The 25,567-nt window shown below is 39.1% G+C and overlaps 1 protein-coding gene across 1 annotated transcript in view; it reads right to left on the bottom strand.

Annotated features, from left to right (window-relative positions):
• Positions 1-25,567, bottom strand: part of LOC126077501 (rho GTPase-activating protein 20-like) — a 147,851-nt gene that overhangs the window by 31,057 nt on the left and 91,227 nt on the right. The window lies entirely within an intron of this gene.

Below are 25,567 nucleotides of genomic sequence, written 5' to 3'. Positions count from 1 at the left end.
AGGATATCTATCCAAGATGCTCATCGAACCCCATTTAAGATTGATCCAAAAAGAAAAACACCAAGACATATTATCATCAAACTCGCCAAAACCAAGGATAAACAGAAAATTTTAAAAGCAGCCAGGGAGAAAAGAAAGGTTTCCTTCAAAGGAGAATCAATAAGAATAAGTTCAGACTACTCAGCAGAAACCATGCAGGCAAGAAGGGAATGGGACGACACATACAGAACACTGAAGGAGAAAAACTGCCAGCCAAGGATCATATATCCAGCAAAACTCTCTCTGAAATATGAAGGCGAAATTAAGATATTTACAGATAAACACAAGTTTAGAGAATTTGCAAAAACCAAACCAAAGCTACAAGAAATACTAAAGGATATTCTTTGGTCAGAGAACCAATAATATCAGATATCAGCACAACACAATGTCACAAAACAGAACGTCCTGATATCAACTCAAATAGGGAAATCACAAAAACAAACAAATTAAGATTAACTAAAAAAAAAAAAATATACATAACAGGGAATCATGGAAGTCAATAGGTAAAAGATCACAATAATCAAAAAGAAGGACTAAATACAGGAGGCATTGAACTGCCAGATGGAGAGTGATATAAGGCGATATAGAACAATACAAGTTAGGTTTCTACCTAGAAAAATAGGGGTAAATAATAAGGTAACCAAAAAAAGGTATAACAACTCTATAACTCAAGATAAAAGCCAAGAAAAACGTTTAACCACTCAACTAACATAAAGTCAAACACTACGAAAATGAGGATCTCACAATTTACTAAGAAAAACGCCTCAGCACATAGCTAACCCACACAAATACAGGGCCAAGCTGTGCTTCTTACCTAAAGGTGGCTGTGAAGTTCACGGTGGGCCAGCCCAAAACAAGGGACCTCTTGGCATTGGTGTCATCACAGTCTGTCATCCACATGGTGTTCAGTGGTATTTTATCTTTAATTTTGAAGGTCTTTCTATACCTAGGAAGATAACCCAACAGAAACTCTCTTAGTTTGTTTCTTAAATGCCAAGGCAGAGCTATGCTCATGGTAAGATATCAGTTCATCTCTATTATCCTTGGTGCACAGCACAGTCAATGGTCAGATGGGGCTTTCCTAAGTGCTGATGGAAGCCTGGCTGAGGAAAAAAAGAGGAGGGCCCTGAAAATACTTCATTGAAGGAAGCAAGTAACCACAGACTGACTGGTTTATTGTTCTCAGTACTGACTATTGACTGGGAACCAAAACTTCTAATTTTCTTTTCTTTTCTTTCCTTTTTTTAGTGTTTTAAGTGGAAGTTTACAAATCAAGTCAGTCTCTCATATAAAAATTTCTATACACCTTGATATGTACTCCTAGTTGCTCTCCCCCTAACGGATAGTACAATCCTCTCCACCCTGTATTCCCCATGTCCATTCAGCCAGCTTCTGTGAACTTCTAATTTTAAAATTGTTGTTGTTGTTAGTTGCCACGACTCATTTCTAACTCATGGCTACTAAATGTGTGCAGAGCAGGACTGTTCCATAGGGCTTTCAAGGCTGTGATCTTTTGGATGCAGTCAGACAGAACTGTCTCCTGAGGGGCCTCTGGGTGGATTCAAACTGGCAACCTTTTGGCTAGCTGTCAAGGGCTTTACCGTTTATGTCACCAAAATTATTACTTTCTTAGGGAAACATTCATTCTTTCATTATTGATGACTTGCTTACTTCAAGAAGTATTTGAGAGGTTGAACAAAGATAAAAAGTACATGATTTATGATTCATAAAAATATTCATAAAATACTTTTTTAAGAGAGGAAGACATAATTGATTTAAAATGTGCTCTCAACTTTAGTTTTTGTAGCCCTTAAAGCATAAGTTATTTCAAATTTCCTCTCTTGAGGAATTGTTCATATGATGTTTCCTTAGATTCTGGCTAAAATTGAGAAACTATAGTCTAAAGACTGAAACAAATTAAAAAAAAATAAAATTCAGACCAGAAGCCAAGAGGTCTTATATATATGCGATGAACACACTTCCGTTTAACTCTGGAGAGTCAGGAGATGACTGATTTTGTCAGCAATGAAATTGCTTTCTGACAATTTCTGCTTAATCCCCCTTATAACTCTGACATAAAACCACTATGTCCCCTGACTTAATTTGCAAATTTAACGGTCAGGTGGGCCTGAGATTTAAATAGTTACAGCCCTTTGAAGAATGCCTAGGGGACCTGGGCACATCGCTCTGGGACTCATGACTAGTTAGAACTACTTGTGGGGACACTCAAGCTAAAATAAGATCAAAGACACCTCATGTGGAAACATCCCTATGACTCCACTGAGTCAAGGACAGGTTAGAGCTAAAACTCTTCAATGGGATTTATAAAATGAAAAGAATTGTGCAGGAGGTACACCTGAAGGATAATCTAGATTCACAGCTTAGAGCAACTGAATATAAGTATAATGGAAAAGCACCTTGTAATATAAGGTGGCTTCTTTGTACATTTTATGTCAATAGTTCTTACCCTATTCCTGTATCTTTGAAGATTTTTTAGAAAACATTCAATTATCATATAAAATCATTTTTCTGCATAGCAACTCTGAATGTATTATAAAGCTAAAATGCATGGCCATTTGGAAGGCCAAGCACATATCTGCTTGCTTTCACAGATTTTGTATTTTTGAGCACAGGCATCTATGTGTAAAGAGGAAACACTGGTGGCGTAGTGGTTAAGAGCTACGGCTACTAACCAAAAGGTTGGCAGTTGGAATCTACAAGGTGCTCTTTGGAAACTCTATGGGGCAGTTCTACTCTTTCCTATAGGGTCGCTATGAGTCAGAATCGACTCGACAGCAATGGGTCTTAAATGTGTAAAGATACCCAAGACACTACGTCGCAACTTCCAAATATATTGACCTGCAAAGAAGCCATTTCTAGAATTCTCTCCTTAGTTCGATAAAGTTTCAAAATTATCTACTCCACAGTGGAAACCAAACCAAGGAGCCATCTAAGAACCCAGAACACAGTTTCAACTCTACTCTAACATTTATTGAGCACTTATCATATGCCAAGCACTAAACATTTTATGAATATTATGCCACTTAATCCTGAAACAACTACATCAGATAGTCTCTATTACCGCGGTTTTAGATGAAGAAACTCACAGAGAGGTTAAGTAACTTGCCAAAACAGCAGTGCCGGGATTTGAACTCAGGCAGTCTAAGTCCTGAGATTATGGTTGTAACCATGTGGAATCTGTACAAGCCCTTGGGTGTGGACTTCTCTTCAAGCCAAGGCCTGGACACAGAGTCTTTTCCTTTCTTTTTACTTCTAAAGAGAACACCAATCCACAGTTATATCTGTAGGCAACTTCTCTCATTCAGAATGCATTCTAAGACATTTATATCTTTATCATTGCCTCTGTTTTTGTTTGTTTGTTTTTTGGTAGCTGACTTCGATGGCAGCAGAGGGGTGGCGGGGGGGACTTGTCATTAATTTTTTAGTTTATTAAGCATTCTGTTCTATTTCTTACTAGATACAAAACAGATGGGAATTAGTCTTTTACTTAAGCCAAAGGAAAGGTTGATTTCAATGGTGAGAGACAAACTACATGGTTATGAATGTGCTATGAAATCCAAAAGAAAGGAAGAACGGTGGCCACAGAACCACAGGGTAAAAGCCTGTGCTTTCAAATAGTTCTGTTTCAAAAGTGCATTCCAGTAATTACTAACATGGTGCCCTGGGGGAGGCCACTAGACCTCTGAGTATAAAGGTATTCTGAAAAATAAGGAAAACAATCTCATCTCCCAGGGGGGTTGTAAGGGTGAGACAAGCTTAGGTATATAAAGTCTTTACCATAATACCTGACACATAATAAGCCCTTGATAAATCCTACCTGTTATTATTGTCATTTGCATTAAATATAGCAGTTTACAAAATTAGTACTTAATCTTACATATTTTATCCATGGCAGGCCTTAAATGGGAGCCAAGGTAAAGGCAAAAGAAAAGAGTTTTATTTTCCGTAGTGACTAAATAGCTTCCTCATGAGATTTTCTATGCTGAATCATTCATTCACTTTCACGATATTTCATAATGAAAATGGAGATGGAGCAGATAAACAGATGACCAGGTTAGTCAATTCCTTCCACCACCACTCCCCCTCCTCGCCTTCATATATTTCTTGAGCAATCACCATGTTCTAATGTGGCTATAAATTGCGCTGGTGTAAAAGTGTACCCAGTTGGCTCTATCTCCAACATACATTCAAAATATGTCTGCTTCTCTTTCATTTTCACTTCCGCTCCCAAGATGTAGCCCTCTTTTTCATTCATCAGGACTACTGCCTCCCCTAACTAGTCTCCCTACCCTCCAATCCATTATCTACCAACAGCCAGAGCAATATGCTAAAAATATAAGCCAGATATGGTCACTCTACTAGAATAAATTCCAAACTCCTCACCAAAGGTTACTGAGACCCTGTGTGACCAGATCCTTACCTAATTCTCAAGTGTCATAACTGAGGTCACACCCCCATGTGTCAGACTCCAGTCATATGGGCTTTCCTTGAGCCTTCCCTGAAAGGGGAGAAGCCACACCCACTGTAGGGTCTGCCATTCCTTCATGCTAGATGGCTAGCTGCCAAATCTAGGAGTGGTAACTGCTTCCCGTCCCATAGGTAGGGATTTAAATGCTGCCACCAGATACCTTTCTGATGACCCCTTTTCTAACATGTCCTATCTTCTTCTTCAAATGCCACCCAACATATCTTCTTCCCAGGAGCACTAATCACAAACTGTGTTTCTCTCCTCTATTTTGATTATCTCTCTGTAAGGTTCAAAGGAGAGGGACGTTCCTGTCATATTCTTCACTGTATTCTCTCCACGGGCACCATACAGAGCAGGATCTTCATGCATATTTGTTGAGTAAATCAAAGATCAAAAGCCAAAAAAAAAAAAAAAAACTTTGTATTTGCTTATACTAAGGGCTATTAAAATGCAATTTGTTAGTGAGAATGCAATTCTAATGATAATCAGAAGAGTGAGTAGAATACACTTACTTGGAATTAGACACAAGCAACAAATCACTGAAGAGGAAGAGGTGTCGCTTCTGCCTTCTCCAGCCTCTTTTGAATTCCACAGGGCCATGAATCAGCAGGGTACGATTGGGGCCCTCCGATAACATAGTTGTCTCACTGTGGGCGTCCACCTCAGTGGACGGACTTTTCCTGCAACACACCGCAAACCACAGAATAGCTAGTCAATGGTCAAATGTACGCTAGAGTTTTATTCCAAAGGTTGTGGATGACACAATTGCTAGAAATTACAATCTCAATCCCCAAAATAGGGCTCCCCAATTCAAGTTTAGGAATCATTGGGTTATAGTTTTTAAAGCTACTGGAAAAGATGAGGTCAGTTAGGAAGTTGGTATAGATGCAGAGCATATTTAAGGAAAGAGCCCTGAGGTATGGCAACTCAGAGAGGTGGGAAAAAGGAGAAACATCAAAGCAGATCATGAACTGTCAGTGAAGAGGAAAACTAAGAGGTCAAGGGTAGATACTACTACAGGAAGTGTGCGAACAGCCATGTCAAATGCTGCAGAAGGCCAAGGCATACGGTTACTCACAATCGGATTTAGTAACCTGGAGGTCACTGGGGACCCTGACAAGAACAATGTTGGTAGAATAATGGGAGGAAAGTTTGTTTGTAGGACTGTGGAAGGCAGAATGCCCCTCTGCCCCAAATCCTAAACCCGGAACCTATGAATATGTCACATAGGAAAAGAGACTTTGCAAATGTAATTAAGGTTATGAACTTCAAAATAGGGAGATTATCCTGAAATATCCTGGTGGGTCCAATCTAATTGCATGAATGCTTAAAAACAGAGAGCTTTTTCCAGCTGGATTTAGAGAGATGGCACAGAAAGAAGTTAGAGAGATTGGAAGTGTGACTAAGATTCGACCCTCATTGCTGGAATGAACCACATTTGAAACAGGAATGTAGTCAGCCTCTAAGAGCAAAACCCAGCCCTGGTTGACAGCCAGCAGGAAAAGAGTCACATCAGTATTATCACCTCAAGGGACTGAACTTGACCAAAAACTTGAATGAGTTTGGAAGCAGAGTTTTTTTTCACAAGGGCCTAAAGACACCTTGATCAACCTTGTGAGACCCTAAGCAGAGGATCCAGCCAAGTCCACCTGGACTTTCTGACACAGAAAAACTATGAGGTAATAAATTTCTATTGTTTTAAGTTACTTAGTTCGTGGTCATTTGTTACAGCTACAATCAAAAAATTCATATAGATTTTGGCACCTGCAAGTGGGTGCTGCTGTAACAAATATTTAAAAATGTAGAGGTAGCTTTGGAATTGGCAGTACATGGAAGCTGGGAGAATTTTGAGGAGTATGATAGAAAAAGCCTAGATTCCCTTGAACAGACTGTGATAGAAATACGGATGTTAAAAATTCTGCTGGTGAGAGCTCAGAAAGGGTGAGAAGCATTGTAGAGAAAGCCTGTGCTGACTTGGAGAACACCGGAATCATTTATAAACAGACTATTGGTAGAAATATGGACTTTAAAGGCACTGCTGGAGAGGTTCTAGAAAGAATTGAGGAACATGTTCTTGAAAAGTGGAGGAAGGGAGATTCTTGTTATATACGGGCAGAGAGCTTAATGGAATTGTGCTCTGTAGTTATGTGGAAAGTAGAACTTAAAACTGATGAGCTTGGATATTTAGGTGAAGAGATTTCCAAGCAAATTGTTGAAGGTCAGTCCTGGTTTCTTCTCTCTGCTTATAGTAAAGTGTGAGAAAAGAAAGATAAAGTGAGAAAACTATTAAACAAAAAAGAACCATAACTCGATGATTTGGGAAATTCTCAGCCTATTCCGATGGCAAAAGATGCTAAAATTAAGAGATTGATTTTAAAAGTGTGGCACAGATAAAAAGCTGAGCATGTGATTGTAAGATCTTTTGCTAAAACATTAGAGAGATCAAAAGATGAGAGTGTTCAGTCATACAAAAGCCTCTTTGAAGAGATTAAGGGTATGACTCACAGATCTCTTCTAAGGGGCCTCTAAGAAGCTTCTGGGCATTGTCCATCAGCCATCTCAGCAGAAGCCAAAACCAGAAAAGGAAGTATCTCAGAAAGATGGGTGGAGTCTAATGAAGTGATTGCCAGTGACATCCGTGGTAGACCCACAAAGTTCTTGAAAACTTTATATTAGCAGAAACAATGTGACTTTAAAGTGAAAGGGACAGGAAGAGAACAGAATTAAAGAAGGCTGTTCGATCCTCAAAATGCCACTGGCAGAAAGGAGGCTGATAAAGCCGCCCAGCTGCCAACATCACTATATTTAATGAAAAAAGAAGAATCACGCAAAAAGCAACGCCAAAAGCTCGGGGTTAGAACCAAGTACCCAGAGGTTGGAGCTGTGAGCCACAGAGAGCTATCCTTAGTGTATCTTTGGAAATACTCTTTTCAACTTAATAATATAATACATATTATATCTTGCATACTCAATATATGTAAATCGTCACTTAAAAATTTCAGATTACCAAGTCTTTATTTAATCTGGCAAATGTCAGTGACAGTAATAAGATAGAACATGTAAACTGGAATAAATGTTGTCAATTTAGAGGATTATAATGAAACTTAAGGGAGCCCTGGTGGTACAGTGGTGAAGTGATACGGCTGCTAACGAAAAGGCTGGCAGTTTGAATCCACCAGCAGCTCTCTGGAAACCCTATGGGGCAGTTCTACTCTGCCCTGTAGGGTTGCTATGGATCGGAATGGGCTCAATGGCAATCGGGTTAATGAAACTTAAAGGAGCCCTGGTGGTGCAGTGGTTAAACTGATCAACTGTTAACTGAAAGGCTGGTGGTTCGAAACCACCAGCAGCTCTGTGGAAGAAAGATGTTGCAGTCTGTTTCCATAGAGGTTTACGGCCTTGGAAGCCTTACGGGTTCACTAGGAGTTGGAATCAACTCAATGGCAGTGGGTTTGGTTTGTGATTAAACTTAATATGAAGTTTAAGAAATCAAAAGTATTTTTAAACTCTAAAGTTGTCCACAAATATTTGCTACTAGTTAATCTTGATTATACAAAAGTAACCATTGACATGGTCTTAATGAAAAGTATCTACGGTATTTCTTAAGGAAAAAATATAATCATATTTCCCTAATGTTTTTAAACCAACTTATACCTTTGAAAAGTCTCATTCCATTCCATAAGCTACTATTGAATCTACAGAAGTTGCTCTCCTACACTCTGCGGAGAAGACTGTGATGGATGTGACAGCTTTTATTCAAACACCACTTAGAACTTAGTTAAAAAAAAAAAGTTTTTAACCCAACATAGATAAAATGATATGGATATTTGTGAAGAAGAAATTTCAGTTTCATTTTACGTTAACGTGAAAATTTAGATCATTGAGGATTAATTCCCATCTTTCCTAAATCAATATTTGATTTCTGGGAAAACTGATAAAGAACATCAAATAAAACTGGAAACACTAAAAAAAGTTTCTAAACATGAGACAGTATCAATAAAATGGTCTTAGATATGACTTGCCTGAGTTATAACCAAATAATATCTAAGAGTATCTGACCTTGATAGGAAAAACATCTAGGTTGAACAGACCATAAAAGCTTTCATAAATAGGGAAGACATTTTCATAGACCTACAGAAAAGTCTCTCCCATGGAGCCAAGAAATTGTCTCTCCTGAGAATGTAAAGCCTGTTCTTCTGTGCTCAGTAGCACTATATCGAATGAATATGAGTAGCTTTTCATGAAACCAGTGCTGAAGTTAAGAATTACTTCATGTATTTCAGAGGAAACAAGACCCAACGCTTCCTGTGATCCCCAGTCTATTTTGATGATTAAAAACAGTATATTAAAAGACTACCTTGTCCACTTAAGTCTTGAAAGACCACGTAGAAGCTTGGGGTGCTTTTGGATTGACGTAAACATCTTTTTTTTCCTCAACTCCTGGGAGTGAAAACCAGTCCAGTCCTCAGCACTGGGCAGAGTGCTTCAAACAAATCCATGAGCCTGAGGATTCCGGTGTTGCCACGATCACTTGTTGTTATGATTTCAAAGTTCTGAGGTTCAAACTGTAACTGACTAACTGACATATCTTCTCCCCTCAGTTTGAATTTTTTAAAAAATTAAACCGTCCTCACATGCTGTTGTAAGAAATACATACAGTTTCCATGTACCTTTTACTCAGTTTCTGCCAATGGTAATGAGATGGTTAATTTTATGTGTCAGCTTGGGTTAGCTATGGTGTTCAGTTGTTTGGTCAAATGCCAGTCTGGATGTTGCTGTGAAGATATCTTGTAGATGTGATTAACATCTACGATGAGTAGACTTTAAGTAGAGATCCCATTTAATAACGGGAATGGGCCACATCCAATCAGTTGAAGGCCTTAAGAGCAAAAGCTGAGGTTTCCTGGAGAAAAAGGAATTCTGTCTCAAGGCTGTAACATGGAAATCCTGCCCAAGTTTCCAGCTCACCAGACTGGCCAGATTTCAGAGTCAAGACTACAATATCAACCCCTTCCTGAGTTTCCAGCCTGCTGGCCTGTCCTACAGATGTTAGACTTGCCAGTCCCCACAATCGTGCGAGCCAATTCCTAAAATCAATCTCTCTCTCCCTCGCCTACTGATTTTCTCTGGAGAACCCTGTAATGTCTTCTAGTGCTATACTACAATATCATAATCAGTATATTAGCATTGATATAGTCAAGATAAAGAACATTTCCCTCATCACGAGGATCCCTCATATTGTTCTTTTACATTCACACCAACTTCCTTCCCAACCCACTACCTCTTTAATCTGTAGCAACTACTAAGCTGTTCTCCATTTCTATAATTTGGTCATTTCAAGAATATTATATAAATGGAATCATACAGTATGTGACCTTTTTGGAATGTCTTTTTTCACTCATAATTCTCTGGAGATTCATCCAGGTTGTTGCAGTATCAATAATTTATTCCTTTGTATGACTTTTTTTTTTTTTTTTTTATCACTTAGTGGTACTCAGTGGTATGGGTGTGTACCACGCTGTAACCATTCCTTCGCTGAAGGACATCTGGATTGTTTCTGGTGTTTGGCTGTAACAAATAAAGCTGCTATAAACATTTGTGTACAGGTTTTGGTGTGATAAATGCCCAGGTGTGCAATTGTTAGGCCGTACGGTGGCTGCATGTTTCATTTTTTAAGGAACTGTCAAACTATTTCCCAGGGTGGCAATATCATTTCATATTCACCCCCACCCCCAGCAATATCTGAATAATCCAGCGTCTCCACATCCACACCAGCATTTGGTGTTATCACTATTTTTATTTTAGCCATTCTGAGAGGTGTGGAGCACTATCTCATTGTGGGTTTACTTTACATTTCCGTAATGGTTAATGATGTTGAACATCTTTTCATGTGTTTATTTGTATTTGTACTGTATCTTAAGTTTCATGAAACTTATAGTATTCTGGTTAAAACACTTTAAATATAGTGTTCCCTTTCCAAGAGTTAATCAACCATTTCACAGATGCTGCACAGATAGGCTAAGTATCTTGAAGTCAAATGATGTTAGGAATTCAAATTCAGCTGACTCTGGAGGGCACACAAGTCTCAGGGAAGTGAGGTACCCGAACCTCTTCTCATATGGCGTCTCCTTTCCTTGAGCCCTTGGAGGAGTGGTATTTGATCTTACTAATAACGTTTGTGGTTTTCTTTGTAGTCTCCTATAATAGATATTTGAATACATATCTCTTAAGTACCTCAAGAAAAAGTCCATATCTCATTTATCATTTAATTCTCACAGGCTTTGGCATATTGGAGGAATGAAAAAGCATTTTATTGAAGTAAATGAGTGCAACAGTTTTTTGCCATGGATGGGGAAAAGAAAGGGATGACCGAAAATAGACTCTCTTTCATCTACTTCATTCATTCAAGAAACAGTATCTGAACCTGTATCAGGAAAAGGGCACTTGGTTAGGTCTAGGCAGCAGAGAACAAAAGGGATCCAGGCCCCACTCATGAAACCTAGATCTGAATACAGGAGACAGAAATTAAATAATCACATCAATAGCCTTGTATGTAACACCAGACTCTGAAAAATACTGCAAAGAAAAGGTAAAGAGAGAGATAAGAGATTAGAAGTGGGGCCCGTCACCTCACTTAGATTGTGCAAAGAGGGCAGACAAGGGGGGATTATTCGAAGAGCTCATTTAAATGATCTTTAAAGGATAATTCGAGATTAACTAGATGAAGACACAGAGATAGATACTGAGGTATAGAGAGGTGAAGAAGTAGAGAGACAGAGGGAGAGAAGGAGGGAGAGAGAACAGTGTGTAGTGGAAGGGAATGTTCCATGCAAAGGGGATACAACATGTGCAGTTTCAGAGCCATGAGTTTGCTGGATTGGGGGTGGGGGACACGATAATAGGAGGCACAGGAAAGTGAGATAAACCTGAAGAGCTAAGTAGGGGCCAGGAATGCAGGTCCTTTTAGACCTTGTTAAGGCCTCTAGTCTTAAAACCAAACTAGCATACAAGTGGCATGTAGACAGTGGGCTCCAGAGGCTTGTAAAATATTTTAAAGCCATAGTGCTAGTCGGGGACACGCTGACTGTATTTAGCACCATGGAAGTGTATTAAGCAACACCTTCTGTCCACTCATCAAGCATCGTCAGGATTTAGTTATGGTAAAAAATGTAGGTAGAATTAACAAGCACTTCCCCCAATTTGCAGAATATTCACCAGTGACTCTCACTCTCTGCCTCTCGTTCAGAGAGCTTAGAGGCCAAGAACTTCTTTCCTTCTACAATATGATCCTTGGTATCCAATTCTGGTCTGCACCAAAATGACGTGGGGGAGCTTTTTAGGCATCCGCCCACCCGGGTTCTGATCAATCAGACCTGGAGAATCTGTATTTTAAAACAGGCTTTGGGTGACACTGGTGTGCAACCAGGGCTACGAAAGACTGTTCTTTGGGTGTACATTGGAAAGACGTGGTGTTCTGACACCATCTCCTTTGTAGCAAAGGAAACAAGGGAAAGGAAGCCTTTTGTTACATTGAGGGGTCTTTCCTTAGTTTGGTGGTTACATGTAAAAGTTACCTTTACAATAGCTGCTTAATTCCTTCCAAAGTACCATTGGTATTTCTTTATTTCACGAAAACCTGCAAATGGAATAACAGTGATAGAGTCTGCTTTCATTTAGTTCATTGAACACTGAACTTCCCACCCTAAATATCAAATAGGGTATGAGGTGACGCTAGGCCAACCGTACCAACATCTAAGCACATTGCAAAAGAAAACTTTCCTTTCCTAATTCGATTTTTTCCTTCAATTTTTAATGTTTTGATTAAATGTTTACATAAGGAAGCAGGTTGTGAAGTGTCAAGTTCTCAAATCAAACCACCTGGTTTTGAATCCCTCCTCATTAGTTACTACCTATGTGACACTAGGCAAACCAGTTACACTTTCAACGCCTCAGTGTTCTCATCTGCAGATGAGATTCATAGGGTTGCTATGAGAATTAAATCAGATAATACTAAAATAAACTTAGCATGGCTTTGACATAGCATTATGGATTGAATTGTATCCCATAAAATATGTGCTCAAATCCTAATCCCTACCCCTGGGGATATGATTCAGCTTGGACATAGGGTTTTTCCTTTGCTGTATTAATGAGGTCGTATCAGGAGTTAGGATGGATCCTAAACCTAATCACTTCTGAGTTATGAAAAGAGCAGAATAAAGACACGGACAGGGGAAGAGGAAGGCTAACGGCAGAGAGATCATCTACAAATCCAGGCACACTGAGGATTGCTGGCAGCATTTTTTTTTTACTTGAAGCTGAAATAGACAAGGAAAAGACCTCTCCCTAAGTCACACCCTGAATTTGGACTTCTAGCCTTCTGAACTGTGAGAAAATCAATTTGTGCTCTTTAAAGCAACCCATTGTGGTATGTCTCTTGTGGTATCACTAGGTATAAGACACTGTAATCCCTCAATATTTTAGTTATGCTTATATGAAGGAAGACTTTCTATTCAAAAATAGCAAACATTTCCATGAACTAAAAGAGAAGGGAGCGAAAACAGGTAGTAAAATTGGTCGAGCAACTATAAGTTGCCAGGCTCTTTGCGAGGTAGTTCAAGCTTGTCCTCTCATTTCCTCACAGCAGCCTTGTGAGGTAAGCATCGTTACCTCCATTTTTACGGATGAAAAACCTGAGGCTCATAAAGTTAAGTAGCTGAGAGCCATGTACCTAAATAGTGAATTTGATTATAAATTCACATAGTGTTTCAACAAAACAGCTCTTGGCACCCTTTCCTTCAGCAGCTCAACCCACTCTCCTTACACTCCAGGTCACATCCCACTGAGACAGGAAGGAGTGAGTAAAAGAGGACAACAGAACTGGCTTCTGCCCTGAAGTTCATGTTTTCTGGGTAGTTTTTGTATGTGCTCATTCTGTGTTTTCTACCTCTGGAATACTAACTTTTGACTGCTTTAATTCATGTTATCTGGAATCTCCTGAAAGTTTTGCTAAACTTTGGGATCCCTCTGTTATTTCTTTTACTTTTCTTAATTTTTTTATTGTGCATTAAGTGAAAGTTTATCATTTAAGTCAGACTCTCATACAAAAACTTACACACACATTGTTATATGACCCCTACTTGCTCTTCCTGCAACGTGACCACACACTCCTTCTCTCCACTCAGTATTTCCTGTGCCCATTCAACCCGCTCCTGTCCTCCTCCGCCTTCTCATCTCACCTCTAGACAGGACCTGCCCAAACAGTCTCATGTGTCTACTTGAGCTAAGAAGCACACTCCTCACCAGTATCATTTTATGTCTTATAGTCCAGCCTAATCTTTGTCTGAAGAGTTGGCGTCAGGAACGATTTTAGTTTTGGGCTAACAAAGAATCCAGAGGCCATGACTTCTGGGGTCCCTCCAGTCTCAGTCAGACCATTAAGTTTGGTCTTTTTACTGGACTTTGAGGTCTGCATCCCACTTTTCTCCTGCACCACCAGGGATTCTCTGTTGTGTTCCCTGTCAGGGCAGTCATTGCTGGTAGCCAGGCACGATCTAATTCTTCTGATCTCAGGCTGATGGAGTCTCTGGTTTATGTGGCTGTTTCTTTTACCCCTTCTGTTATTTCTTAACAAGAGTAGTTCTGACTCATTGGCTCTTACTGTGAGCCTCCTATTTTAATTTTTTCTTTTTTTAATCTTGACTATGGTTAACTGCTGCCCAGCTGGGTCCAACTTTACCTGGCTACATAGGAATGAAGTCTGCGAAGAGTGATGACAATTAGTACTGCCAGAATAAAGTATAACACATTATTAGTTAAAATATAGTGTTGAGGGAATAGGATGACAGTCATTCCCCTATTCCTCATGGTCACAGAGAAGAGTAGACTTCATTCCACTGACCTGGAGAGGACACACCTGGAACAACTTGGAAGTAGAAGTTTTCTCTAAACTGGCCACAATCTTGCATTGAAGTGCCAAAAGCACAAGACACTAAATACAAGGATATGAGGAAACCGGAATATTTAAATTGTGTAAGAAGGCAATATTGACTTAAATGCCATTCTCTCAGATAGTAGGTAATACATATGAGGAGACCCCCACAAGCACCACCACCAACACCCCTACCAACAACAAATACACACACACATATATATTAAACGTATGGAGACACAACTTGGACAATTTCTGCTCAGTGAATGTGGCTTTAAAGGCTGCTAACTCCTGATACTGTTGCAGCTGATTTGTCCTGCACAGGAATGAAAGCCAGATGTTCTAAGGTTCCTGCTTCCTACATTAGATACCACAAATCTTTCTGCACACGCTACCTGGCCTACAATGCTGTTGTTGTTTTTTGTTGCTGTCAAAGTGATTCTACCTCATGGCAACCCCATGAGTGCAGAGCTGAACTACTCCATAGGGTTTTCAGGAGCAGATCACTAGACCTGTCTTCCAAGGCACTTCTGGATGGGTTCAAACCACCTACCTTTGTAGTGTTAAAATAGATTATGCCATTCACTTAATTCTGGGATTGTAATTTTGCTGTGGTAACTTCCATAATGGAGTTGCAGGGGGACCCTTCCGTCTCGTAGTAACTGAAAAGCAATCAGATAACAGTGGAAAGAATATTGGCTTTGAAGTCAGCCTGGGGGTGGATTTTGGATGATTGAAGCAGAAAAATAATTTAACCTTCCTGAATATCAGTTTTTCCATCTGTAAAATGGGGATAATAACACTTACACGGTTGTCGTGAGGATTGAAAACACATGTAATGAACAAATTTGATGTGTGACTCCCTCCCTGTTCACAAGTTGAATTAAAAGGGTTCTCTCACCCTTAAGAGCATTTTCTCATGGTTTTGCTTTATGGCTCTCCACTGGAATTCACCAGGCATCAGCAGTTATAAATCTTCATCGTGGATCCAGTTCTTTTCCTCTCTCTGTACTATTCTTCCTCCATGGGTCTGAATTGAGGCTTTAAGGTGGCAGTTTCTTTCATTTGAGGACTCCTCATTTAGGAATGAGACTTCATTATTTCCCTTGCCTCATGGTTAACCCCATATTTCCAAGACCACAGCCAAGACTATGACCCAAGCACCCCAACCCTCCCTCTAACTCTAACTTCCATTCATTTAGAGGCACAGAGCTGAACAGGTGAAAAGCACCTATTAGTGCCTGGCACACAGTGGATGATCAATGTACAAGAATTTCCTGTTTTCATCCTTGCAGCTGTGGACTGGACAGACAGTTCTTTACAGTGCTGCACTGGCTATTATGACTGTGAACACAGTGATCTAATAACTGTATGTTAGACATGAAATAGTTTGGACATTGCAGCCTCAATCCTCAAAACCACTAACATCTGCATTTAGCAAAACTGCCATTTCAGAAGGAAACTCACATCCGTGTCTAGCCATCCACTGGCTATGTCCATATCTAGATCGTTTTGAAACACGTTTGAGATCTTTCCCTTGTATGGAAATGGAGTCTGGGTGGTCCAGCTTCCGCCTGAAGACCTATTCTGGCATAGATAACATGCAAAGACAATAAAGATCTTTCTCTGACAGAAGTTCTTTTGTGTAAATATGCTTGCGGAGCACAATGGTACAGATAAATGCAGATGAAAATGGCCTTTCAACAAATAAATCAAACTGTATTACATTTTTCTAGCATCAAAATAGGTCAGATGGTAAGAGTACAAAAATAAGTGAAATGGTAACATAAAATGACCTGTGTAACCAGAGGGCCAATTCTGACATTTTTCTCTCTAGGCCTTTTCTAACAGTCTTGTTGCTAGGGCTACAATGTTTTTGCCAGATTGGAAGAGGACTGTCAACTCTAATAGAGATTAAGTCGCTTGCCTAACTAGATTTTTTTTCTTTTTTTAAAATAAGCATTAGTGAATACTTCCGACTTTGAAAGAATGGAAAGATCTCTAAAGATCTGTTCTTAGTAAGTATAACTAATAACATTTGAAATTTAGTAGACGAGTTTCATTCTACAGTTATTCCAACACAAACTTTTATCATGGTCACACTGAACGTAATAATGCGAAACAGAATTTCATATATTTAATGAAAAATAAATTGTCAAATTAAGCCAAAAATTAATTCCTCAGAGTTTTAAGTAACTGAGGTTACTTAATGAACAAATCTTATTAGTTAGAAAATTACATTTCATACCTGTTCACAAATTCATGCCTGATTTACTCTTTAGAGAGCACAGGTAGGGTGTAGGATTAAGTCCTCTGCTTTTGGTTCCTTACATCCGTTTGTCAAAGTCATCCGAGGATGGAATACCTAAAAACCCAGAAACCAAACCCACTGCTGTTGAGTTGATTCTGACTCATAGGGACCCCATAGGACAGAGCAGAAATGTCCTATAGAGTTGCCAAGGAGTGCCTGGCAGATTCGAACTGCCGACCTCTTGGTTAGCAGCCGCAGCACTCACCCACTATACCACTAGGGTTTGGAGAGTGTAAATATGAAATAATCCAATAAAATAAGTTCAAAATTTGTAAAGCACACTAGAGGAACACCAATTTGTTCTAGAAACTCAGCTTCTAAAGGACATAAAAATTAAGAGCCATTGGGAAAAGCTGGGGAAACACTCTTTTTGATAGGCTTCTCAGGGAGTCAGAAGAGGATTTTCCTTGGCTGTGGACCAGTTACTTACCCATTGACCCCACAATTCCGCTTCTGATGAAAGCGTGACACATGCGCAAAGACACGCTCTTCAGCATTATTTTGGAAAAGCGAGAAAGTTAAGGTGACTTAAGTGCCATCAAGAGGGGATTCATTAAATAAATTAATGGGATACTACAGAACAGTCTTAGAAAGACAGATACATGCAAATTTATACCGAAAAAATATATTAATTGAAAATACCAAGTTGGGAAATTACATCTTTTGTATGAACCTATTTATATGTATCTGTAAATATATAATACATAAACACTTCCATGTAGAAGCATGCATAAGAAACTGTTGTTATAGTTTGCTGCTGTGGAATCAACCCCCAAATCCTGGCAACCCCATGCACAATGGAAAGAAAGGCTGCTCGGTCCTGTGTCATCTCCATGATCAAGTTGTGGATCGGACTATCACGTTAATTCAGTGAAGAGAGAAAGGTAGAAGGTGAAATTTTAATTTTCACATTAAACTCCACTGTAATATTTGAATACTTTTTATCATAAAAATTGGAAATGTTTATTACAAAAATAGTTATATAATAAAAAGGTTAAAAGTACTAAATACTAAATACTGTATAGTATTAAATGAAAAACGAAGCACAGGGAGAATATATTTAACAAGATCCAATAAAACATATTTATGTGTATTTGTGCCCATTCCAAAGAAAGATGATCCAACAGAATGTGACAATTATCAAACAATATCATGAAAAACATGCAAGTAAAATTTTGCCAATGAAAATTAAAAAATGGCTGCAGCATTACATCAAAAAGGAACTGCCAGAAATTCAAGCCGGATTCAGAAGAGGGTGTGGAAAGGGGGATGTCATTGCTGATGTCAGATGCATCTTGGCTGAAAGCAGTGAATGCCAGAAGGATGTTTACTTGTGTATTATTGACTATTCAAAAGTATTCGACCCTGTGGGTCCTAACTAACTATGGATAACATTGCAAAGAATGGAAATCCCAGAATAGTTAGTTGTGCTCATGAGGAACCTGTACATAGACCAAGAGGCAGTCGTTTGAACAGAGCAAGGGGATACCACATGGTTTAAAATCAGGAAAGTTCTGCCTCAGGGTTGTATCTTTCACCACACCTATTCAAGCTCTATGCTGAGAAAATAATTCGAGAAGTTGGACTGTATGAAGAACATGGCCTCAGGATTGGAGGAAAACTCATCAACAACCTTTGATATGTGGATGATGCAAACTTGCCTGCAGAAAGCAAAGAGAACCTGAAGCACGTACTTACAAAGATCAAAGACTACAGCCTTCAGTATGGGTTACACCTTAACATAAAGAAAATACAAATCCTCGCAACTAGACCAATAAGCAGCATCATGATAAAGGGGCAAAAGATTGAAGTTGTCAAGGATTTCATTTCACTTGGATCCACAATCAACGCCCATGGAAGCAGCAGTCAAGAAATCAAATGACATATTGCATTGGGGAAATTTGCTACAAAAGACCTCTTTATAGTGTTAAAAAACAAAGATGTCATTTTGAAGACTAAGGTGCACCTGACCCAAGCCATGTGCAGAAGCAGCTTGGGGGAGCGTCTGACCTCCTCAGACTCCACAAGTGGGAAGGGCTACCAACATCAACAGTGCAAGGCTGATTCCTATGAGGTGGGGTCAGAAATGCCTCCTTTCTCTGCCATCTTTACCAGTTTTGACACCAACCATTCTTTCCACAGCACTCTGTACTGGGTTTGATAAGTCACTGCAAGGGCCGCAAAGAACTCACAGCCAATTTTCACAATTATTGGCTTTATTAGGGAAGTAACAGTTACAATTCAGGCTCAGAACAGTCAAGATACAGTTCTTGCATCAGGATAGCCTCTTCCTAGCTGTACTCACAGGCACACCTTTCCTGGGCCCTCAGTCTCTGCCCAAAGGCACTCAACTTGCTCACTTCATGGGCCAGAAAGCTCACTATGCTGTCTCCTGCTGCCGGGGTCTCTGCTGCTGGGTATCTCCTTCCTTAGTAGTAGGCTCCTCTTCACTGTTCTGAAATTGGGTCTTTTAAGGCAAAACTGATGAGCCCACTTGGTAGGGCACAATTACCCTATCACACAATCACCTGGCTGGGAGTCACAAGACCATGGCTAGAAAGGCCATACACAAAAGTAACTAATTGTTCCACACCATGTCTTTTTTATGGTCTCTTCAGTTGTCTCATATACATGAGAAAGCTGGACAGTGAATACGGAAGACCAGAGAAGAATTGATGCCTTTGAATTATGGTGTTGGTGAAGAATATTGAATATACCATGGACTGCCAGAGAATGAACAAATCTGTCTTGGAAGAAGTATGGCCAGACTTTGTCTTATATACTTTGGACATGTTATCAGGAGGGACTAGTCTCTGGAGAAGGACATTGTGCTTGGTAAAGTAGCAGGTTAGTGAAAGAGAGGAAGACTCTCAACGAGATGGGCTGACACAGTAGCTACAACAGTGGGCTCAAACCTAGCAAACATGGGAGGATGGTGCAGGATCAGGCAGTGTTTTGTTCTGGATGGCACCTGGCAACAACAACATCTACATATATATGTTGTTCTTGTTATTAGGTGCTGTGGAGTCGGTTCTGACTCATAGCAACTGTGTGTACCACAGAACGAAACACTGCCGGTCCTGCACCATCCTCACAATCATTGTTATACATGATCCCATTGTTGCAGCCACTGTCTCAGTCCATCTTGTTGAGAGTCTTCCTCCTTTTCACTGACCCTCTACTTTACCACGCAGGATGTCCTTCTCCAAGTCTGATCCCTCCTGACAACATGTCCAAAATACGTAAGATGCAGTCTCATCATCCTTCCTTCTAAGGAGCGTTCTGGTTGTACTTCTTCCAAGATAGATTGGTGTGTGTGTATGTGTATATATATATATATATATACACATACACACACACACCTACATTATATGCTTAGTATATATACATATTTCTATAGAAAACTGTTTCAAAGACTATGCTAAGCCATTAAAAGTGATTACTTTTTCATTTATACACTATTATTTAAAATTTTACAGTATTTATTATACAAGTGATTACTTTTCATTTATACACTATTATTTAAAATTCTACAGTATTTATTATACATTTAATAAAAGGAATATATAAATATTTGAACATATGTTCGTAAAAAATTTCAGTTAATAGAAAAGCAGACATCACTTAAACATAAACATAGCCTAAATAATACAAGGCCAGAGAGTCCTATCACAAATAAAAGTTCTCTGTTACTCTGGAGGCCGATGTATGATATACATAAATGAGTAACAATAAAGATTAGATGCTGACAACAACAAAAAAAATGTTTATAATAAAGCACTTTTAATTAGAATGACTACCAGCAGAAAAAAAAAAACAAGAAAGAAGATACAGACCCATCTCATGAGATAAGTAAAAATTTACTGGGATTTAAATACACTTATTTGGACTAAATTTTCTCTTAAAAATAGCACTTTCTTTAAAATAAATGATACTTTTTTAAAACAGAAGAACTCTGAATAAACCTAGAAATCAACAAAATTTTTAAGTGAAATAAAAAGTATTTGGCAATGCGGAATGTATGAAAAACCACTTCAAGTATGAGAGCAACAGTGTGTTTGAGTCCATTTATATTCCAATAACAGCAATGTCAACCTGTATCCGAAAGAGAAAATTGATAACTGTTGATTGAATATTCTCACATAAATGTATTAGGAAATTTCACTTTATTGGAAATTAGATTTGTCAGAGGAGCAAGGAGTCCTATCACTCAGTTTGTACTACCTGTCCTATTCCCAACTGACTGAACTCACGGATGATTCACCTACTTATCTTTTATTCCAGTAGAAAGGTCTACCAGTTGTAAATCTACCCTCTTTATTATGACTGTCCTTTATGGATTCACAGTATCCTTGAGGTGGGAGGAAACTCACAAGTCATTTAATTCAAGCTTCCATCAAAAAAGGAAAGTGTACAACCTCCTTATGATATGTATGAACATTTTCAGGAAGAGAAAGAGAGCTCAGAATTAAATATTGGCAATTACCACTGTTTCCCAACACTCATTGCTATAAAATTCTACTTTATAACTGAGCAAATAAATCTAGTATCGTTTCCAATCAGTTCTGGTTCTGTCCTAGAATGCCAAAGAAAATGAATCCTATCCTTGCCCAACATGATCATCACTACACTTGACAGTAACTACAGTCACCACCCATCTGCCAGTGGAAGACTGCATGTTACTATGGTACTGAACAGTTTTCATTGGAGCTTCCAGAGTAAGACCAAGTAGGAAGAAAGGTCTGTGATCTACTTCCAAAAATCAGCCAAGGAGAACCCCATGGATTACAATGATCAGATTTACATTTGATCGTGAGGAAATGGCACAGACCAGGTGGCATTTCATTCCATCGTGTATAGGGTCACCATGAGTCGGAAGCCAATGGCAGCTAACAACAATAATCACACTATCCACGCTTACACCTTAAGTCTTCAATTTTACAGGTATTACCAGTTAATGTTTTGCATGTGGCAGTTCTTCCAAACTCCTCATCAGCCCTGCTACCTTTTCTGCACATGTTCTAATAGTCAATGTTCTCTAAAAATGTAGGACCTCCTACAGTCAAATGCACAGACTAAAAAACCATATTAACATTACAAAATATAGGATAGCCAAGATTGTCCAAACAACTCCCAGCTATACGAAAAAGTAAGAGTCTGCTCTGTCTAAACATTGGTGTGTTGTAGTACTCAGTCTTCAGCATTTGTCTCTTTGCTGTCTTTTTCTGCAGGTGAGTTTAGGCTCTGATGATTCACAAATCTCTAGCTCCTCAGTTTTGGAACCCCAAACTCATTAAATATTCAACTGTCCACTTGACACACATCTCCTTTCAACTTCAATCAAAAATTTTATTCAAAACAGAATACTTGTTTCTTCCCTCCAGTATGCCCATACCAAATGTTCTCTGTTGATGATACCACACACCATTCACCTGATTGCCACGCCAAAAATTTAGGTGGCATCTTTGATTCCTCTTTCTCATAGCCACATCCCATCCATCAGTAAGGGCTATCAGCAACCTCTCCTAACCACCTCCACCATTACTACCCTCATCCAAACATTCACTGTCGCCCTCCTTGACGGCTTCAATAGCTTCCCAACTAGTCTCCATGCTTCCATAGTTGCCCACGCTTGCGGGGAGAGGAGGAAGTTGGTAATAGAGTAGAATGTGAGTGGGTCTGGAAGACAGGCTTACCTGATTTTGAATCCCAGCACCACCATTTATTTAAAGAAAGGCCTTGGTAAGTACCTTGAATTCTCTGAGCCTCCATTTCCTAGAAGGTGAATCAGTACTTTTAAAAAGTAACTCAAATTGTTCTTGTGAGAATTAAATAATTCACATAAAGTGCCTAGCAAATAATAGATGCTAAATGTGTTTTTTCCAATGTCTTCATATTTTTATAATTTTCAAATTATCTCTAATTTATAGAGTTCAATATTATAATCAAAAAAGTAAAAAAAAAATTCATCTTAATATGAACATCACAGCATTAGTGGCATCTGGTGGAAAATATAAAAGTTACAATGTAGCATTACTACAGATATTCAGATTTTTCATGTTTAGTAATTACAATAAATTTTAGATACTAAGCAACCAAATGAAAACTAAAAAAATGACCAAACCCATTGCTATCGAGCCAATTTCGACTCACAGAGGCCCTACAAGACAGAGTAGAACTACCCCAGAGGATTTCCAAGGAGAACTTACTTGGTAGATTTGAACTGCCGACCTTTTGGTGAACAGCTGAACTTTTAACCACTACGACACCAGGGTTTCCAAATGAAAACATAAAGGTGAAGAAAAAAATGTCTATGAGGATATCTTATTGTGCCAATATTTTATGGGTGGTCTATATTCTAAAAATATATGGGAGGTTAATAAACATAAGAAACTTTAAAAAATAAACCAAACCCATTGCCATCTGGGTTCTGACTCATAGCGACTCTAGAGGGCAGGGTACAACTGCCCCATAGAGTTTCCAAGGAGCACCTGGTGGATTCAGACTTCTGGTTAGCAGCCGTAGCTCTTAACCACTATGCCACCAGGGTTTCCATAAGAAACTTAGGTACACTCTAATAATAAAAAGAATAAACATTTGTCAAGCGTTCGACTTTAGTGAAAAGAAGATATAGAGATATGTAGATATAGAGCAGTTACGCTGTGCTGAGTCTCTTTTTACACAATTGTATGGCATAGAATTCCCATTCTTTGCATTCTTACATACTGTGGACATGTTGTCAGGAGGGATAGACCCTGGAGAAGGACACCATGCATGGCAGAGTACAGGGTCAGCGGAAAAGAGGAAGACCCTTAAGGAGGTGGATTGACACAGTGGCTGCAACAATAAGCTCAAGTATAACAACGATTGTAAAGATGGCTCAGGACTGGGCAGTGTTTCATTCTGTCATTCATAGGGTCGCTTTGAGTTGGAACCGACTTGTTGGCACCTAACAGCAACAACAACATGGCATAGAAGTCACTTCCCAAGTTTTCATATCAAAATTTACTATGGGGTATCCTGGGCAACAAATACCTTGAAGAATTTTGTCCTTGATTTGTGCTTCAGACAATATGGAATTAAGATAAAATAGGGAGACTTCCCATATGATTTCAGATGCTAAGGATGGAGATAACAAATGATATTGTTTTACATGTGAGCCTTAAATAAATGTCACAAAATGGAATCCTCAGAAGTAGGGAGGGGTTTTAATATTTGTGACCAAAGAAGAAACTATGATCTACTACAGGCAAATGACAACCATTGGGCCAAATCCTGCCCATCACTTGGTTTTTTTGATTGGAATACAGCCAGGCTCATTTCTTTATGTATTGTCTACATGTGCTTTTGAGATACAATGGCAAACTTGACTAGGTGCAACAGAAACCAGATGCCTACATAGCCTGAACTATTTACTATCTTTATAGAAAAAGTCTGTCAACCCCTGATTTATCAGATTGCTTTCATGTTTCCCCTCCCTCATCTCCATGTATCATCCCCTGCCGACTGATATTTGGCTTGGCCATGAGTCTTGCTTTCATTAGCGGAATGTGGGAAAAACATCAGTGTGAAGGTTCTGAAGTCAAGCCTTAACAGTCTTACCTAGTCACTGCCCCTCTGATGGTAGAATGAGGTATGTGGAACACAACAACTTCAGCTAACCTGTAGACTTGTGAGAACAAGAGGTTATTGATACCGCATGGCTCTTTACTATGCAGCAAAAGTCACCTAATACGTGAGATTGTTATACCTTTGCTTGGACATTCCCACGAAGGCTTGTCTTCTCAGACTGAAGACACTAGGAGAAGGATCCTGGAGGCCAGGTGCAGCTCAGTCCCTTCTGGGCTCTATTTCAGACTTTGATGGGCTCAACCGGAACATGTTTTCATTCCTCTACCTATGGTAAGCAAAACTGAACCAGAGTCTAGGCCAGGTCTAGAGGCCCACTGGACTCTTGGAATCTTCATGTCTCTGTTTAAAATGGTGTAGAAACCTGTCACAAACCTTACAAGCTGTTTGCTTTAAATGTCTTCCCCTAAGGTACGCCTAAAGGGGTAGAAACAGGTTGGAACAAGTCCAACTGGAGTCATAGACCGAAGCTGTTTTCTAATCTCGCTTTAACAATAAAGCTCGTAGCTTGACTCCTATTCAATTCCAACATGTTTATTTCTTAACTGATACGTAGCCTGGTCTTTAGAACCCTACAACAGTAAACAGTGTCACGCAAATGTAAAATTGGAAAATTTAAATCTGTTAACAGTTATTAGCTGAGATGAAGTGACTGAAGTATATGTTGAACCTTTGAAAACGTGATTTCAGTTTTACATTCTTAATTCTCAAACTGAAAGACAAACAAAGCTTTCCATTGACATTGCTCTTGAATCCATCAAGCAAGGTCATTTGGGGAAAGGTCTATTTATTACATAGAGATAGAGAATCCACAGTTGCTGTCACTGAGGACTCTAAAGCTGCCCTACTTCTCAGGTTTTCAGCCTTTGATTCCTTATGCGGTTAACACTCTTCCATTAAACCTTCCCTAAACTAGCTTTTATTTTCAAAACAAGAGCTTACCTGATGCAGAATTGGTACGACAGAGTTGCAGCTATAGACCACAGGACAGAAGCTCCTATCATTAAAACTATTTTGAATGAGAAACATTAAAATTCACAGCATTAATTTCTGGAGATGTCTCTCAGAGGAAAAAGAAGTCAGTGCTATACTAAATCACAAATTAAAACAAAATCATTTAATTTGCCAAATAAAGATATGAATGCCTGAAATTTTAGTGTAATCGGTAATA

The sequence above is a fragment of the Elephas maximus genome, chromosome 5 (genome assembly GCF_024166365.1).
Source record: "Elephas maximus indicus isolate mEleMax1 chromosome 5, mEleMax1 primary haplotype, whole genome shotgun sequence".
NCBI lineage: Eukaryota > Metazoa > Chordata > Mammalia > Proboscidea > Elephantidae > Elephas > Elephas maximus.
Note: the sequence above shows the minus strand (reverse complement) of the source record. Positions and strands in the feature narration are given on the sequence as shown.